This window comes from Pleurodeles waltl, chromosome 11 (genome assembly GCF_031143425.1).
Source record: "Pleurodeles waltl isolate 20211129_DDA chromosome 11, aPleWal1.hap1.20221129, whole genome shotgun sequence".
Taxonomy (NCBI): domain Eukaryota; kingdom Metazoa; phylum Chordata; class Amphibia; order Caudata; family Salamandridae; genus Pleurodeles; species Pleurodeles waltl.
Genome location: NC_090450.1, coordinates 660,717,922 through 660,737,200, shown reverse-complemented (window position 1 = coordinate 660,737,200; position 19,279 = coordinate 660,717,922).

Below are 19,279 nucleotides of genomic sequence, written 5' to 3'. Positions count from 1 at the left end.
GAGAAATAATGAAAATTCTCCAGAGCAAGTTTGATCAAGCAATTGTTTGCTCAGTCTCATTATGATCAGTTGGAGGTTTTCTTTTCAACTCTATTTTTTGTTTCAGCACGGCAGCTACCTTACAAATGATCTGCATGGCGTCTCAGCTATAAGGATAACAATAACGGATTGGCAAGCAGAAATTAGGGGGCATGAGAGCAAAACACTATTTCAAATTCACTATTTGGAGATAAGAAGAATAAGCAAAATACTAGGACTATATGTATCCCTAAAACTTTAATGAAATATTGTTGAGTACTAACACCCCTGTTTACTGCCAACTGAACTATAACATTGCCTTGTATTTGTACAATTGTAAAGAACACCATGGTTTTGTATATGGGCATACCTTGGTAACAATTACTTCTCTAAAGGATAGTCGCAAGTGTTCAGAAAGAGATAATATCGTAATTTTTTTTATCAAAACATTGGGATAACACCGAACAAGCAATGAACTGCAGGTTGTCAAATGCAACCCGTAAAGTAGGCATATTGTTTCCCCGTGTACTTAATTGGTGCTGATGATTGCAGGTCGTGGACCTTTGCACCCATTTTTTGAGTGCGAGACAGGAAACCAGTGACAAAGGAGAAATCATGGAAGAAAATGTGCATGTAATAGTGAGATAAGAGGCAGGAAATGTTGGGCACCTGAAAAAAGAGGCAGCAGGTGGAGTCAAGACTAGACAGCCTTGGTATTCGGCAGTCTCAGCATTCAGGAACACCAACAGCAGCCTTCTAAGAAACAAGTGTGCCATCGCGGATGTATTTTTATAAATTAAACCGTGATTTCCTCTCCAGGGATTGCTTTGAAATACAGCACTCATATAGTATCAACACAACCCACTAGCTGTGTCGGTTATGATCTTCTCTTCGTATTGAAATTGTCTAAGGAATGCCACATGAATCGTGCATGTCTTAGGTCGGAGCTACACCGTCAAGGAACATTCCATCGCACTCATCTTTCACCAAGAGGAAGAGAATCCAGCACCCTACATGACTGACTAAAAGGTTTTGCCACCGACCAAGAGATACATGTAAAACAGCATTGTTCAGATATGTTTGGCACACTTAAATATGCAAATGCAATTTAGTCGTCTGACTAGAAACATCCATCCTGTTTGATTTTTATCAATGCAATAGTCAACAAATATGAATACCTTCCGGATATTTCTGACATTTGATGAAACAGAAAGAGGACGATGTAAGTGAAAGACAGTTTTCCTATCTGCAGTTGCGTAGTCAAAGGTCTTTCCCATCACTTACTCTCAATAGCTACTCCACTCAATCCAACAGAAAACCCACTCAAAAAATAACCCAATAATTCCAACATACAATCACTCCCCCCAATCCACACTTCAATACTAACTCCGCTAACTCAACATTTTAATTTCAATACTCACTTCAAAGTGCACCCAGGCATGTATCTCTTTCACTTGCAAGTTTTACTTAGTCCTCACGGATACTGATCCCTCTGATTCTAACCTTGATCCTTTTCAATGTAATGGAGCCTAAAACACTCACTGAACCCTAAACACCTAACACCATGACTCTCTCTTGTTAACCCGGCACACACAACACTCACCCGTACAGTCATGCCATCACTAACCCCTCAAATTCTACTGTGGTTTCAGTTGAGCTGAAACTCTGTATGATGGGGTCATGTGTAACCACTCCACCTTTTATAATTCGGGCAAACCGGGTATGTGCAGGAGACTGATGTCAGGAGTCTCATGGCAAGTTCTCTGCAACATTTTGGCATGTTGCTTGTCTCCACGTCAGTGTTAATATGTTAGGTGATAGGGTCCCACCCACAGGGTACTGACATTAACATGGCTGGCTTTCAACCCCATGGCCAGGCGACAGTACTACTAACAATTACTTTCTGTTATTATACTGGAGTGCAGTCTTTTTTTAACAAACATGCACACCTTACAAAAAGAGATAGGCTACTTGCCTCCTCCCGCTGCATCCATTGTCCTGCTATTTTGGAAGGACAGAAGTACAGCAGCTGGTGTGCGAAAGGTTGTCTGGATTCCAGTACACTCACCAAGAGTGAAAGTTCTTGTGTAGTTAATTGTCTCAAGGGAAAAAATAAACAGTATGTGATGAATGGCTCCCCATGCAGTTTTGGGGATAACTCTGAATTTGAATGTCTGCTGGTGTTGTAATGGGCAAGCTGACATTTTTGTCTTATCCAGTAATGGCGTATTTAAACCAGAGTACAAGTCAAGCATTTCCGAGTATTGCTATGAAGAGCATGAAAGATCCTAATCTGCTGAGATCAAGAACCTGCTAATCACTGACAGCCTGACTGGTTATTTCCATTGCAAGTGACCCCACGGTCCACGTGAGATCCCAAAATTTCAGGAAGATCGTAGTTTGTGATTGGCCGCACATGCAGTGTTGGAGGTTATTAAGAGACTGCAGACTTTTGTTTTTGTCACTGTATTTTCGATCCTTATCAGGAAACATTTAAAACCAGTGAGAATTAGAGGGCCAGATGCTGCTTAAAAAAAGAGAATGGGAGTAAATTGGGGAGAGCATGGCAGCGGATCTGTGGACCACTGCCTGCTCTCCCCATTGCCACCGTAATGATTTCTAAACAAGAAAATCTCTCACTGGGACATCTTCTACGTTGTAAATCAGACACCCCTCCATTTGAGGTGTTGGTATTTGATCAATGGTTTGCAATCATAGAACATTTCACAAATTACTGAAAAATTCCTCTACGAATTCCATATATGTAGGGGGTGACACTTTCACACTCACTCCTACTTGTGATTTCAGCAATGTTGCAAAACCCATTTTGCAAATCAGAAAGGCATTTCCAAACTGTAGGAAAGTACCATCTTGCCTGGCATGTTACCCCATATTTCACTGTATATATGTTGTTTTAGTGTATGTGTCACTGGGACCCTGCCAACCAGGGCCCCAGTGCTCATTAGTGTGCCCTGTATGTGTTCCCTGTGTGCTGATTTACTGTCTCACTGAGGCTCTGCTAACCAGAACCTCAGTGGTTATGCTCTCTCTGCTTTCCAAATTGTCACTAACAGGCTAGTGACCAATTTCACCAATTCACATTGGAATACTGGAACACCCTTATAATTCCCTAGTATATGGTACTGAGGTACCCAGGGTATTGGGGTTCCAGGAGATCCCTATGGGCTGCAGCATTTCTTTTGCCACCCATAGGGAGCTCTGACAATTCTTACACAGGCCTGCCACTGCAGCCTGAGTGAAATAACGTCCACGTTATTTCACAGCCATTTACCACTGGACTTAAGTAACTTATAAGTCACCTATATGTCTAACCTTCACCTGGTGAAGGTTGGGTGCTAAGTTACTTAGTGTGTGGGCACCCTGGCACTAGCCAAGGTGCCCCCACATTGTTCAGGGCGAATTCCCCGGACTTTGTGAGTGCGGGAACACCATTACACGTGTGCACTATACATAGGTCACTACCTATGTATAGCGTCACAATGGTAACTCCGAACATGGCCATGTAACATGTCTAAGATCATGGAATTGTCACCAATTCCATGATCCCCTGAGTCTCTAGCACAGACCGGGGTACTGCCAAACTACCTTTCCCGGGGTTTCACTGCAGCTGCTGCTGCTGCCAACCCTTCAGACAGGTTTCTGCCCTCCTGGGGTCCGGCCAGGCTTGGCCCAGGAAGGCAGAACAAAGGACTTCCTCAGAGAAAGGGTGTTGCACCCTCTCCCTTTGGAAAAAGGGGTCAGGGCTGGGGAGGAGTAGCCTCCCCCAGCCTCTGGAAATGCTTTGATGGGCACAGATGGTGCCCATCTCTGCATAAGCCAGTCTACATCGGTTCAGGGATCCCCCAGCCCTGCTCTGGCGCGAAACTGGACAAAGGAAAGGGGAGTGACCACTCCCCTGACCTGCACCTCCCAGGGGAGGTGCCCAGAGCTCCGCCAGTGTGCTCCAGACCTCTGCCATCTTGGAAACAGAGGTGCTGCTGGTACACTGGACTGCTCTGAGTGGCCAGTGCCAGCAGGTGACGTCAGAGACTCCTTCTGATAGGCTCTTACCTGTGTTGCTAGCCTATCCTCCTTCCTAGGTAGCCAAACCTCCTTTTCTGGCTATTTAGGGTCTCTTCTTTGGGGAATTATTTAGATAACGAATGCAAGAGCTCATCAGAGTTCCTCTGCATCTCTCTCTTCACCTTCTGCCAAAGGATCGACCGCTGACTGCTCAGGACGCCTGCAAAACCGCAACAAAGTAGCAAAGACGACTACTGCAACCTTGTATCGCTGATCCTGCCGCCTTCTCGACTGTTTTCCTGGTGGTGCATGCTCTGGGGGAAGCCTGCCTCCTGTCTGCACTAGGAGCTCTGAAGAAATCTCCCGTGGGTCGACGGAATCTTCCCCCTGCAACCGCAGGCAACAAAAGACTGCATCACCAGTCCACTGGGTCCCCTCTCAACACGACGAGCGTGGTCCCTGGAACTCAGCAACTCTGTCCAAGTGACTCCCACAGTCCAGTGACTCTTCAGTCCAAGTTTGGTGGAGGTAAGTCCTTGCCTCCCCACGCTAGACTGCATTGCTGGGTACCACGTGATTTGCAGCTGCTCTGGCTCCTGAGCACTCTTCCAGGATTTCCTTAGTGCACAGCCAAGCCTGGGTCCCCGACACTCTAACCTGCAGTGCACAACCTCCTGAGTTGTCCTCCGGCGTTGTGGGACTCCCTTTTGTGTCTTCGGTTGAGCTCCGGTTCACTCCTCTTCGTAGTGCCTGTTCCGGCACTTCTGCGGGTGCTGCCTGCTTCTGTGAGGGCTCCCTGACTTGCTGGGCGCCCCCTCTGTCTCCTCACCCAAGTGCCGACATCCTGATCCCTCCTGGGCCACAGCAGCATCCAAAAACCTTAGCCGCGACCCTTGCAACTAGCAAGGCTTGTTTGCGGTCTTTCTGTGTGCGAACACCTCTGTAAGCTTCTTCACGACGTGGGACATCCATCCTCCAAAGGGGAAGTTGCTAGCCCTCTTCGTTCTTGCAGAATCCACAGCTTCTACCATCCGGTGGCAGCTTCTTTGCACCCTCAGCTGGCATTTCCTGGGCATCTGCCCAATCTCGACTTTGTCGTGACTCTTGGACTTGGTCCCCTTGTTCCACAGGTACACTTGTCTGGAAATCCACTTTGGTTGCATTGCTGTGTTGGCCTTCCTTGCAGAATTCCCCTATCACGACTTCTGTGCTCTCTGGGGAATATAGGTGCACTTTCCACCTACTTTTCAGGATCTTGGGGTGGGCTAGTTTTCTAACCCTCACTGTTTTCTTACAGTCCCAGCGACCCTCTACAAGCTCACATAGGTTTGGGGTCCATTCGTGATTCGCATTCCACTTTTGGAGTATATGGTTTGTGTTGCCCCTATACCTATGTGCTCCTATTGCAATCTATTGTAAGTTTACACTGCTTGCATTACTTCCTTTTGCTATTTTTGGTATTGTGTACATATATCTTGTGTATATTTGGCATCCTCATACTGAGGGTACTCACTGAGATACTTTTGGCATATTGTCATAAAAATAAAGTACCTTTATTTTTAGTATATCTGTGTATTGTGTTTTCTTATGATATTGTGCATATGACACCAGTGGTATAGTAGGAGCTTTGCATGTCTCCTAGTTCAGCCTAAGCTGCTCTGCTATAGCTACCTTCTATCAGCCTAAGCTGCTAGAAACACCTATTCTACACTAATAAGGGATAACTGGACCTGGTACAGAGTGTAAGTACCCCTTGGTACCCACTACAAGCCAGGCCAGCCTCCTACACAAACTCGTAAAATAACTCTTGTAGAGTAATAACACAGCTTGGACATTTATTGCAAGTGATACTTGCTAATCGATCTAGATGTTCCACCTCACACTACCCTCCAGGATTAGGCTTTAAATGTTTGACATAACTATTCACTGAAATTCAAAAACAAAATAAGAAATACATGATAATTCAGTGATCTCATGGTACAATCGTGTTCTTGTGTTTCCAAAACCTGTCACCAGGGTTACCTAACCACCATTACGTGTCATACTCCAGAGAACTGGCCTGACACAATACATTTTGTTTAAGTCACATTTCGTTTGGTTCATGTCTCTATCTACTAAAAGGGTTCTTGACATGCCCATTTCTCTGACCGACATAGGGATGAAAAGCCTCAGATTTTCCAACTCTTGCCATATTAAATTGTATAACATCAATATAGCTTCACTAAAACCCATCAAACTCTCCTTAAGAAAAATAAACCCACACAACGCAGACGCTGCCATCAATATATGTGTGTGCTTTGTAGTTGCATATCAGTAGTGATAAAAAGACTTCATAACCTGTCCTGCATAAATCAGTGAAACAAAGTCTACAAGAAACTATTTGTTACCCACTTTTCTACTGGTGTCCAGCTATAAACCCTAATTCATTGAATTTACATCTTCACTCTAAATAAAATCTAAGAAACTCCTACTCTCAGTGACTTTGTCTATAAACAACCTATAAACAAACTCCACAAATACCTACTAAGCACGCTCTTCCTTGGACTTATCCATACTTCCTAAATGTCATCCTTCATGAGATACAAGAGACCCCTTCTTTGGAAAGTGCAGCCCTGCATTCAGCTCTACAACATTCTATGGTTAATTCCTAAAAACGGTCTTCTCAAAACTTTGTAGACTCTCTATAGACAACAATGTATCAGTGGCAATTTGTTAATCGAGCTTTATGATCTGGACTATGATATGAGAGTTGCCTGAACATAAGAAGAAATTCAAGTTGTTTCGTCGAACGATGTCCATAGTGACAGTTACAAGAAGTCCAAATGATCCAAAATCAGTTCCTTCCTTCTTACAACATTAGCCTAACTTACATTATGTTAATGATCGCATGACAATTGTCAGGGAAATTAAATATGTTGATATATCAGCTACAGGACTGGAGGGAGAGCAGTGAACCTTATAACAAATTAGACTTATTTTTTCTAGTTTAAATGCAGGTTGTTCAAGCAGCAATAGGTCACTGGGAGGATTGAAACTATTCAAGGACAAGAACTGATAGTAATTGGTGGTAGGACATGAGATTCTAGTGGGGACCCGAATTCTAGCATTCCTCAGATCAGAAGGAGAAAGATTCTTGGATGAAAGCTACGGGATTTGGTTATGGAGAGTGTTTCTCCAGTAGCCTTTTGCATAGATCCAAAAAAGGAACCTCTGTGCAGCGGAAACAGAATCTTATAATTTCAGTGGCTCTGTATATATTTACTTGTAAATTACAATACAGGGTTACTGAAATTATAAGGTTCTGGGTCTGCTGCATTTTTGTATAACTATGGATTTGTCGCATTTGGACCATAATCCATCATCTGCTGTACGATCTGCAGATTATGACATAAAAATGTTGTTTCCAGCTCAAACGGATCAAGTAACTAAAATGGGGCGACGTGTATTGCTGTATAATGGACGGCACTTAGCGAAGGTTTATTGTTCACCTTTCAGTGTCATCTTCTCTATTTGGGTGTTAAACTAGTACTAATAAAATGAAACCTTTGTCTAGACAGCGTTAACTTGTAAAACTGACAAAATTATGAACAGATATCATAATAAACTAAGGCACATTGTGCTGCGTAATTTACATATTACTGCTGCATAATTTAGTACATCCTGCTGTAAAATTTGGTCCTCGCTCACTATAAATGTTCAGTAGCAGTGATTATATAGCAGTGACTCTGGGCACCGGACTGTACCTACATACAGGTCCCAAATGGAGACTAACAGAATGTCTGTCTTCTCACTATCAAATATCAGTAAAACAGGAGTCTTCCGGAAGTTACAAATCAATAGCCCAGATCATCACTTGTTCAGTAAATGAAGTGCATGCCCTGCATTTAGAAACACGTGCTTGTTCAACACCACCTGCCTTCCCTCAGTGCCCATCTCCTTGAACTTTCACGGCAAACTAAATAAATCCAGGAAGTTTATTTGTACAACAGCAGTCTCTGTTGGGCACTATACAATGAAACGTGTCCTGCCATAGATGAGCCGGCACAGATGTGCATTAACCACTAAACGAGCAAGGCTCAGATTGTTAGTGAGTTTCTTGGTATTTAAAAAATACTGGCCTGCTTGCCCAGTATTGTTGTATCCATGGAGGGCAAGCACATATCCAAGAGGAAGCACTGCACTCCAGATTCCATGAAGCAGGAGGGTTCTCTTCGTTCCCCGTATTAGGTCAATCCCCAACTCTAGTCATATCACTTTTTCATCACTAGGATGATGGTTATAATCTACCTATTTGATGGTATGAAGTCTGATTTTCCCTCTCCATCCTATTATCTCCTTCAGATATAGAAACAGATATCATGCATTTGCCGAGGAGGAGCAGGGATGTCGTTCTAGAAGCCCTGACCGACACTCTAGAGAAAGGTCTCTCTCATATGAGTCCAGATCTGTTTTAGCTGAGGAAATGCAAACTTTAATTAAATAGAAGTTTGAAAAGGCACTAAAGGAGGAAAGAAAACTTAGAGTACATATACTGAGCCTATGACTCACCCCATTAATTATGCTGTATTGGATTTGTAACAGGGAAGCACCCGGCCGGCTTTAGGGCGGTGCCATCGGTGCAGTGTTTAAAAGTTACTTTTGGGTTTAACAGCACATGAAATCCTTTGTGCATCCAGCAGTTTTCAGGCAACCATAAAAATGTGAAGGTAACTTTGGTGATTAATATTCCTGCTGATGAGAGATCGGAATTTTGTCTAATGGCAGTTTTGACTCACCACAGTAAAGCAGAGGGATAATAAGCCTGCTGGAAAGAATATTTATAATGCAGATCATAGAACTGCAGTCACAAAACTGTGTGTGAGTGAACTTTGAATAGGGCTACAAAAAAATGTTGGGGCATATTTATACTTTTTGATGCACAACTGCACTAACGCAGTTTCGCATCAAAAAGTTTAGCACCAGCTTGCGCCATTCCGGAGCGCCAGCCGGGTGCCTTTTTTACGGAATGGTGCAAGCTGGTGCAAAGGGTGGGCTAGTGTAAAAAAAAAAAAATACGTTAGCCAGGTGGTGGTGGCAGTATGGGAGAAGGGGGTTTTGCACCAAAAAATGATGTCAGGCTGGTTAGAGGCAAGAAAAATGCCTCCAACCAGCCTAGTGTCATTTTCTGATGCAAAACCATCCATACCACATGACTCCTGTCTTAGAAAAGACAGGAGTCATGACCAGCACATGGGACCAGTGTCCCATGGCCTTTGCACTCTGTGCCATGCAGGGGGCCTGAAGATGGGCCCTCAATGGCACTTTTGATTAAAAAAAAAGAATGCTTACCTATACTTACCCCATTTACCTGGGATGGGGTCCCCCATCCTCTGGTGTGGGTGGGGCTGTTCCTGGGGATTGGGGAGGGCACCTGTCGCCGCATTCCATGGTGTTTAACCATGGAAATAGGTTTACATGTCCCCTAACACCTGGCCTGACCCAAGCGTTAAATAAAGGTGCAAAGCAAGCTTTGCACCATTATTTAGACAATCTTCCCACCTGTGTGTCATTTTAGCACAGGGGATAAATATGGGGCTATCGGGTTGGCACAATTTTTTAGATAGGAACGCCTCCCTTGCATCTCATTGACGCAAGGTAGGTTCACACATCTAAAAAATGGTGCAACCTCCAATATTTTGGCATTAGACGTCTCTAACATCCAAATATAAATATGGAGTAAGTTTTGCACCAAATTAGCATGAAAAAAAAAAAAAAAATTGGTGCAAATGGAGTATAAATATGCCCGTAATGTATGTCAGAGAGGGTCTATGTAGGGTGACCAGGCATTAAGTTTCTCTGACTGGTAGTTATTTGGATCTCACATCTGTTGTTTGTGATGATCCCTTTTACGGACACTATTTGTCAATAATTTTTGGAGGGATTGCAGCAAGTTGCAGTGTTCCCCTGCAAGAAGCCTTAGTGTTCTGTAGAACTCCCTGTTGGGGCCATCTCACACTTCTCATCTGTGCTCAGAAGGAGCCCATTCCTGGCCTAGTACAGACTGTGATGGCCAATTGTCATCCTGTATGCCAGCTGATTGTCACATAAAGAAAGATATTGAGCCATTCTGGGTAGTTACAGCCTGTAGTACTTCTCCTGCTACAGCCTAAGGTAAGGTATTTTGCTTTTGTACAGGAGCTTGGTCCATCACGATAGGGGACAAGCTTTGGGAGTGGGTGGGTGGATGGGGAGGGTTGCATTTTGAAATAGCTTACGTAGACTTCAGAGTTGCCAGAAATTTCTAGGTAATAATGTCAATGTAACTGTGGTAATTAATGCATCTGTTTGAGACCCCTGAGTTTTACCTAGTCCCAGTTTTGAGACTCAACATTCCATGATTGGCATATTTGATTTGCTAGTAAGTCCCTAGTAAAGTGTACTAGAGGTACCCAGGGCCTGTAAATCAAATGCTACTAGTGGGCCTGCAGCACTGATTGTGTCACCCGCATTAGTAGCCCTGCAAACATGGCTCAAACCTGCCACTGCAGTGTCTGTCTGTGCAGTTTTAAATTGCCAGCTCGACTTGGCAATTGTGCCCCCGTGCCAGGCCTAAACCTTCCCTTTTTATGCATGTAAGGCACCGCTAAGGTGGACCCTAGGTAGCCCCATGGGCAGGGTGCAGTGTTTGTTAAAGGTGGGACAGGTACTGCTGTGTTTTACACGTCCTAACAGTGAAAAACTGCCAAATTTGGTTTTCGCTGTTGCAAGGCCTATCTCTCTCCTAGGTTAACATGGGAGTTGTCTCTAAATATTGTTAAAGTGCAGATTCCCTTTGAGAGAAGATATGAATTTGGAGTTTGGGGTCTCTGAGCTCACAATTTAAAAATACATATATTAGTGAAGTTGGTTTTAGATTGTTAGTTTGAAAGTGCCACTTTTAGAAAGTATGCATTTTCTTGCTTAAACCCTTCTGTGACTCCACCTGTTTGTGGATTCCCTGTCTGGGTCAGTTTGACAGCTGGGCTGTTTGTGCATCTCCTTTAGACTTTGACACAAAGGGTGCTGGGGTGTAGTCTGCATATCCTGATGATCTATCTGAGCTAGAGTGGAGGGAGGAGTGGTCACTAACACCTGAATGGGATGTGCCTGCCCTCTCACAATGCAGTCTCCAACCCCCTGGTGTCTGTCTGAGGCCTGGCCTGGCAAGGCAGGATCCTGTAAACAACAGAGATTTTCCTTTGAAGTTTGCCTACTTCAAAGGCAGAAAGGGGTATAAGTATTGGACCCAGAACCCCTGACTTTTGATCACTTCTGGAAACAAGAGGAACCTCTGCCTGGAGAAGAGCTGAATAGCGGAGAAGCTCTGCCCTGGCCTGTGACTGTGCTTTGTTGGGCTATCCTGCAGTTGCTGCTTCTGCCTGTAAAAGGGGACAAAGACTGGACTCTGTGGTATATTCCTTCTTGAGAAGAATCTCCAAGGGCTTGGACTGAGCTTGACCCCTGTTCTGAAGGCTCATGGCCATCAAAGACTTCCTCTGCCAGCACCAGGACTCTCTGCTGAGACTCTGCCTTGCCAAGTGGTGCTTAATCCAGTCCCTGGGCCCTTGAAAGGAGAAGCTGGTGGAAAAACCAAGTGAACTGACTTTGGACAACTCTGGACCGACACCGGTGCTGAATCCCGTGACACCGCCTGCAACCGAAGAAGTGGTCCTCGCTGGAGTGCGATGACTCTGCAGGCCCTACGCTTCTGCAGCCCAGCCAAAGTCTGCAACTCGTTAGAAGTCGACGCACCACACTGTGCCCGCTGGACATTGACTCTGCCGGAAGTGCACATATCCAATGTTTTGCAGCGATGCTGCCTGACCGCCACTGCTCCGCAGCAAAGACCCAACACCTCTTCGTAATGCCTCAGCTCCTTCGCTCTGCAGCATCAGAACCAACGCCACTTCCGATCCAGTGACACCACGAACCCCAACTCCGTGCACTGGCTTGTTTCCTCATTTTCACAAGGTACTGTACCTGGGGGTCCGTGTGACTCTGTGACTAGCGCCATTGGCATTCGATTGTTGAGAACAACTCCATCACGACACCGTGATATCTCCTGATCGAAGCATTTGTGTTTCTAAGTGCTATTTTTGTGTTTAAGCTTTACAACTTCATAACTTGACTTGTGTATGTTGGATTTTTGTTGTTTTCTTTTTGTTTTGTTCAGGTAAATATTGGCTATTTTTCTAACTTTGTGTTGAGTCATTTTGTAGTGTTTTCACTGTAATACTGTGTGTGTTGGTACAAATACTTTACACATTGCTTCTTAATTCAGCCTTTCTGCTCTTGCCAAGGTGCCAAGGGAGGTGAGCGGGGGTTAACCAGGAGTGTTTCTCCTTTGTCCTGACTAGAGTGAGGGTCCTTGCTTGGACAGGGAGTAACCTGACTGCCAACCAAAGACCCCATTTCTAACATTGGTGATCCGCGGTGAGGACTGGACTTTTATTTGTACTTGACACACAGTGATTAAGTGTACACTACTATTTTCAGTGCAGACCATTACGTGACCACATACTACTTGTTTTTGCTTTTTCTCTTTTTTAGACTTCATCTGCTTCCGACACTTTTGATTTTTGAACTTCTCACTTGGAACTCTTTGTTCTACCTTGGAACTTTGCATTTTTTTTATTTGCCATCACGTCTCAACCTGCAGATGCACCAGCTGGAGCTCTTTGTGACTTGGAGAAGCCGGAGAGTTATATTGTGGCTCAACTAAAACAGTTCAGTAGGGATCTTGCCTGTCCCATTAGGAGCTCCACCAGGAAGGAGGAGCTACAAAAGGCACTGAGGGTCTGGGTAACAGCCAAGGATGCTGGGGGGCACACAGAGGGGGCAGAGGAGGGGGAGGAGGTGCAGAGTGTCCATAGTGTGGTAGTGGATGTACCCGTTATGCCTGGGGAGGCGTCTCCGGGGCGGTTAGCAGTGTGCCATCCATGAGTCTGACTCCTGAAGAGTTGCAGGACAGACAGGCAGAGAGGGTTCACCAGTTGGAGTTAGAGAAGTTTGGGATGAAAATGGAAAGGGAAATGGAGGATAGCAGGCTGGCCATAGAAGAGAAAAACCTGCTCCTGGCTCAATAGCTTATTTGAGGGAACTAGATTAGAGGAGCCAGTCTAGTCTAGATGGTGGCAGCAGTACGACAGTGCAGCCTGAATGGAGGGTGCACATTCTTAAAGACCTAGTGAAGGATTATAAAAGGGAGGATAACATATATCTGTGGTTTAATGGGTATGAGTCTGCTCTCCACATGAATCTGGTCCCTGAAGCACATTGGGGGTCGGGTCTCTGGAAGCACTTTGAGGTAGAGAGATATTCCGACATCCTTAGGGGATCCTCAGGGACTCACTCACTCTATCATGAAGGACACCCTACTCACAATGTATGGTCTCACCCCTGAGCCGTGTAAGGACAAGTTTAGGTCCTACAAAAAGAAGGAATCTAAAACATGGTTGGACTGTGCTGACTTTTTTTTTTTTTGCAGGTCACTGGATGATTGGGTGAAGGGAAGTAAGGTAGCGACATTTGAGGGGCTTTACAACTTAATTGCTTGGGAGTACTTGCACAGTCTTTGTTTTCCAGAGATGCGCCAGCACCTGATTGACAGCAAGCTGATTGACCCCTGGGAAGCTTGCGCAGGAAGTCGACCTTTGGGAGAGCACCAGGGTCCAGAAGAGGTATAGGGGAGACCACGCCAAGGGTGGGCAGGGTCCCTCTCAGGAGAAAGGCGGGGTAAGGGTAAACAGGGGGAGTTCTCTAAAGGGCCCCAACCTACTTCCCATGGTCAGGATTCCCAGTTGAGAAGAAGCCCTGGTGTTCTAATGGGAAACCTGCAGAGTGGGGGGTTCCCACAAATGTTATGCATGTGACCAAGTGGGTCATATGAGGGGCGACCTCAAATGTCCCAAGCAGGCACAGGCACCCACTAGTGCTCAGTCACAGGGTTTCGCCAATGTAGCGCTTGGGGAGGAGTTGGTTCCAGGTGGGTGGTAGCCAGCTGAGATGACCCTTGACTCACTAGGGGACATTGAGATGGTCCAGGGAACCCTTGTGCCTGAGAATGCTGAGAAGTACAGGCAGTGGGTGACCATCAATTGACAGAGGGTGGAGGCTCTGAGAGACACATGAGCCAGTGTGACTTCTGTGAGAAGTCACCTGGTGTCAGAAGAGCAGATAGATCCCCATGTACTTCACTGAGTAATTGCAGTGGACAAATCAGAGCGCTTGTGCAGACAGATGCAGGTTCTCTTTGAATGGGGGTGGTGTCTCAGGTGGTTCGAGAGTAGCTGTGAGTCCAACCATGCCTGTAGATTGTCTGCTTGGCAATGACCTGGAGGATTCCCCTTGGAAGGAGGTGAAACACAGGTCTCACTTGGAGATGTTGGGTGTGTGTGTGTCCACCCAGTCTATGGCAGCCTGTCAGGGTGATCAGGAGACCCAGGAGCCTGAAAGAGTGGCCCAGGTGTCTGCCAGAAGGAGGAAGGGCAAGGGGCGCGGAAAACTGGCCCCAAAAGTTCCCAAAGTCTGAGAGGAGGTGAAGCCTGAGGAGACGCCTCCAAGCCTACAGGGGACCAAGTGGTTGAGCTGAGGGAGGTCCTGAGCTGATGAAGTGGCAGCAGGAAGGGGGATACCACAGGGAAGCATTCTGTGAGGCACAGAGAACATGACCTACTCTGGAGGTTTTGCAGCGCAGGACTCAGACCAGGTGTCTGGCAGTGAGTCTGGATCATACTTGACCTACTGGGAGGACGGCCTCTTATATAGTGAGCCCAAGGTTACTGAACCTGGATCAGAAGATGTGCTGGTGATACCCTCAGATCCTTCCTACTAGGCCTGGTTCACGGTGTGCCTTTAGCTGGATGTTTGGGGCACGACAAGACCTTTGAGCAGCTTGTCACCCACTTTCATTGGCCTCAAATGCACAGGCACTCAGATACACACAGTAGGTCTTGCCAAACTTATCAGGCAAGTGGCAAGAGTGGGGGGAAATGTAAGCCTCCCCTCGAACCTTTTCCTGTAGTCAGCACCCCCTTTGAAAGGGTTGGTATTGACATTGTGAGGCCTCTGGATCCCAAGAAAGCCATGGGTAACAAGTTTATCCTGGTCTTGGTGGACCATGCTACTCAGTACCCAGAAGCCATTCCTTTATGATCAATCACCTCCCCTGTAGTGGGATGTGCACTGATGAGGGTTTTTACCTGCATGGAGTTCCCAAGGAAGTGGTCTCCGATAGGGGTACCAACTTCATATCAACCTATATGAAGTCTCTGTGGAAGGGGTGTGGGGTAACCTACAAGGAAATGGTATAGTTGAGAGGTTCAACTGCACCTTGAAAGGCATGATCATGGGCCTGTCAGAGCCCTTGAGGTGTGTGGGGGACATTGTCTTGTCATGCCTTCTGTTCACCTACAGGGATATGCCACAAATGGGTCTTGGATTAAGTCCTTTTGAATTGTTCTATGGCTACCCTATCAGGGGACTTTTGAGTCTGATTAGGGAAGGCTTGGAGAGAGCCTCCAGTAACCCCCCACCAGGATGTATTCAGTTAAATGCTGGCCTTCAGGAACCAGATGGCACGCTTCAGGAAGCTAGCTCAAGAGAACCTGGAAACAAGCCAGGAACACATGAAATACAGGTATGACCAGAATGCCACTCTGATTGAGTTTCAACCTGGCCAGAAAGTGTGGGTAATGGCCCCAGTGGAGCCTAGGGCTCTTCTGGACAATTTGACTGGGCCTTTTGAGGTGGTGGAGTGCAAGATTGATGTAACCTATCTGGTCAATTTGCGGACTCCTAGAAACCCTTTGGGGGTCCTGCTTGTGAACCACCTCAAGCCGCACTTTGAAAGGACAGAAGTGACTATGCTCTTGGCAACAGATGATGGGGTGGAGGAGGGGAGCAAGCCTCTCCCTGATCTCCTTTCTGCCAAGGAGAAAGATGGTTCACTAGAGGGTGTGAACCTCTCCTCCTCACTGACTCTAGAACAATAGAGGTACTGTCTCCAGGTGTTGGGACAGTTTGCCTCACTATTTTCCTTGATCCCAGGGGTCACTCATTTGTGTATACATGATGTGGACACTGGGGACAGTCCTCCTGTAAAACAAAAGTTTTACAGAGTGACTGACAAGGTCAGGGCCTGCATTAAAGATGAGGTATTCAAAATGTTAGCTCTTGGGGTTATTGAGTTCTCCAGTAGCCCTTGGGCCAGTCCTGTGGTCTTGGTCCCAAAATCTGCTGCTCCTGGTGCCACTCCTGAACTCAGGTTCAGTGTGGATTACAGGGGACCCAATGCGGTCACTAAGACTGATGCGCACCCCATACCTCGAACTATTGAGCTCATTGATCCGTTAGGGGCTGCCAACTATCTGAGCACGTTTGAGTTAATGTCTCGATATGGGCCGATTGCTCTGACTGAGGGTGCCAAGGAGAGGTTCACCGATGGGCACTACAAGTTTAGGGTGATGCCTTTTGGGATAAAAATGCCCATGCCACCTTTCAGAGGTTGGCTAACCAGGTGTTGGCTGGACGCGATTATTTCAGTGCTGCCTACCTCGATTATATTGCTGTGTTCAGCTCCACTTGGGAAAATCATTTGCAGCACCTCTGTAGAGTGTTAGAGGCCCTGCAAAAGGCAGGTCTCACTATTAAGGCTAGTAAGTGCCTAATAGGGCAGAGTTATGTAGTGTACTTGGGGCGCCAGGAAGGGAGTCGCCAGGTGGCACCCCTACAACCCAAGATTGACACTATTCTGGCTTGGGAGCCCCCCAAGACCCATACTGAGGAGAGAGCCTTTTTAGGCCTCACAGGTTACTATAGGAGATTTGTTAAGGTGGTATGGTTCCATTGTTGTTCTCTTAATAGAGTTAACCTCTAAAAAGCAACCAAAAAAGGTGATCTGGACTGAGCCTACCAGACAGCTTTTGATGCCCTGAAGGCAGCCAAGGGCACGGCAACCATGCTGAAGGCAACTGACTTTTCCAAGGAGTTTGTAATGCAGACTGACAATTCAGAGCATGGTGTGGGAGGAGTGTTGTCACAGCTAAATGAAGAGGGCCTAGATCAACCTGTAGCCTTCATCAATAGGAGGTTACTTCCCCGGGAACGTAGGTGGAGTGCAATAGAGACCGTGAAGCTTTTGCTGTGGTCTGGCCGCTGAAGAAGCTAAGACCCTACTTGTTTGGGACTCGCTTCTGGGTTTGAGACGACCACAGACCTCTCAGATGGTTAATGCAGATGAGTGGTGAGAATCCAAAGCTGTTGAGGCTGTCCATTTCCCTACAGGGGTTGGACTTTACAGTGGAACACCACCCTGGAACAGAACATGCCAATGATGATGGTCTGTCCAGATTCTTCTGCCTTAATGGTGAAAACTCCCATGAGGTTGGGTAGTTCTCCCCACTTTCAGCTTTGGGGGGCACATGTTAGACCTGGCATCCTTGGTGTGGTCTCCCCTAACTTTTTGCTTCTGCTCCCCAGGTTGTTTCTGTGTGCTGGACTCTGTTTTCACTGTTTTTGTTACTCTGGGCACTTTACCACTATTGACCAGTGCTAAAGTGAAAGTGCTCTTGTGGAGATTATAGGTGTAATTGGCTTTTCCATGATTGGCATATTTGATTTGCTAGTAAGTCCCTCGTAACTTGCACTGGAGGTGCCCAGGGCCTGTAAATCAAATGCTATTAGTGGGCCTGTAGCACTGATTGTGCCACCCAAATCAGTAGCCCTGCAAACATGACTCAGACCTGACACTGCAGTGTCTGTGTGTGCAGTTTTAAACTGCCAATTCAAATTGGTAAGTGTGCCCCCATGCCAGGCCTATACCTTCCCTTTTTATACATATAAGGCACCAGTAAGGTATGCCCTAGGTAACCCCATGGGCAGGGTGCAATGTATGTGTTAGAAATGGCGGTCTCTAGTTGGCAGTCGGTTTGTACTCTGTCCAAGTAGGGACCCTCACTCTAGTCAGTATAAGGGAGATACCCACTCAGATAACCCCTGCACACCTCCTTGGTAGCTTGGCACGAGCAGTCACGCTTATCTCAGAAGCAATGTGTAAAGCATTTGCACATAACACACAGTAACACAGTGAAAACACGACAAAAGGACGCCACACCAAATACGATAAGAATCCACCACACAGTAGTAAATATATGATTTCTACAAGATTTACTCAAAAATACAGTTTCTTGAAGTCAATAGCTCCATCTGGGGCTATCACGGTGTTGTGATAAACAAAACCAACAGTTCAGGCCGGCCACAGAGTCGCGGGAAAGGTACGGTGTCGGGAAGACCCACAAACAGTACCTTGGATTTGCAGGGCGTCGTGATCCTCACGGTGAGCTCTGGAGAACGGCATAGATGGCATTGCGGTGTCACCTCCGGAGTCGGTGCGGGAACCATCAGGCCCTTGAAGTCACATGCATTGCAGATCAAACTCCAGGCTTATGAAATCAGGAGCACTGGCGTGATGACGTTGGGACTGCGGTGCGAAGCGGGATGATGCGACATGCAGTTCCCACAGGTCACGATGCAGGCAATGGCTCGGTGACGGCATGCAGCGGTGTCAGTGAGACCAGTGCTGCGGTGTGAAGTGGGGTGGTGTGACATGCGGTGTCACCAGGTCACGATGCAAGCAACAGCGTCATAATTGCTGAAGCGCAGTCGTAGGAAGGCCCAAGCCAGGAGTGTGAGACGGGAAGGTGCTTTATGTACTTCACAAGCAGTGTCCACAGGCCACGGTGCAGGCAGCGGCGCCAGTGTCAGCAGGAGCATCGTCGTCGGGGATGCGCTGTGAGCAAGATGATGCTGGAGTGTGGGGCCCACAGGTTGCGGTGCAAGCAGCAGCTTGCTGAAGTCATCCGATTATGGCGTCAGTGAGACCAGGGTCACGGTGCGAAGTGGGGCAGCGTGGCACTGTGCGCGTTAGCAAGTCACTGTGCAGGCCAGCGGTGTCATTGGTGGCATCGCAGTGGTTTCTCCTCTTGAACAGCACAAAACACATAGGTGGTCATTACAACCCTGGCGGTCGGTGTTAAAGTGGCGGTAAGACCGCCAACAGGCCGGCGGAAAAAAAAATTGGAATAACAACAGTGGCGGAAACCACCAACAAAGACAGCCACTTTAACAGTCCGACCGCCACGGCGATACAAACAAACAGCTTGGTGGTCACAGCCAACAGACAGGCGGAAGACAATGTACCGCCCACAGTATCACAACCTAC